We start from the raw sequence: 801 nt of genomic DNA, 5'->3' as shown, positions 1-801 counted from the left end.
GTACACCTAAAATAATAGATGTAGGGATGTCAACGAGACCAAACGGGGGTAGAAATAGCTGCCCTCGCCCCTGCCCCCGAAATTAGTTGTTGCCCCGCCCCCGGACCCCACGTTTACATAGCCCTCATCACCGCCCCTGATTACCTCAATCGCCCCCGATCTATAACCTTAAAATTGGATTTTTTTTTGTTTAAAAAGTTTGCTATGTTTTAGGCTAAAGACTATTTTTAATAACTTTAAAAAGCTTAAAACCTAATTTTTTAGCAAGTAAATCAGAATTACCATATCAACACTACATACATCAGAATCACCATATCAGCATTGCATAAATAAGAATTACGATAGCAGAAAACCAACATTACATAAATCAACATTACCATACAAAAAAATCAGCATTACCACATCAGATTCGGATAAACTCAATGATAAGTTTTGTTACACTTAAATCATAGAATTGTGAAAGAATCAAACCCAAAAATTCATATGATAAAGACAAAGTGTAGTCTTGATACACCCATAAATCAAACCCAAACTTAGTTGAATGTAACTCACAAATTTATAACTTAGTTTTGCAAGAAATCAGAAACAATAACTTGTTCATGCTTCGTATGATATAGTGTAATAGTGTTGCAAGAAACAAAACATAAACAATAAGTTGGAAATCGACAAATCATTGACTATTTGATAGAATTTAGTAAATTACAGCTTCATAAAGGAAAACAAAAAATAAGAAACTTCACAGTCGAAGACTTGGGGTCTCCGAGACCTGAAAAATCGATTACAATCTTACACGAACAATCT

This window comes from Lactuca sativa, chromosome 5 (genome assembly GCF_002870075.4).
Source record: "Lactuca sativa cultivar Salinas chromosome 5, Lsat_Salinas_v11, whole genome shotgun sequence".
Classification (NCBI taxonomy): domain Eukaryota; kingdom Viridiplantae; phylum Streptophyta; class Magnoliopsida; order Asterales; family Asteraceae; genus Lactuca; species Lactuca sativa.
Note: the sequence above shows the minus strand (reverse complement) of the source record.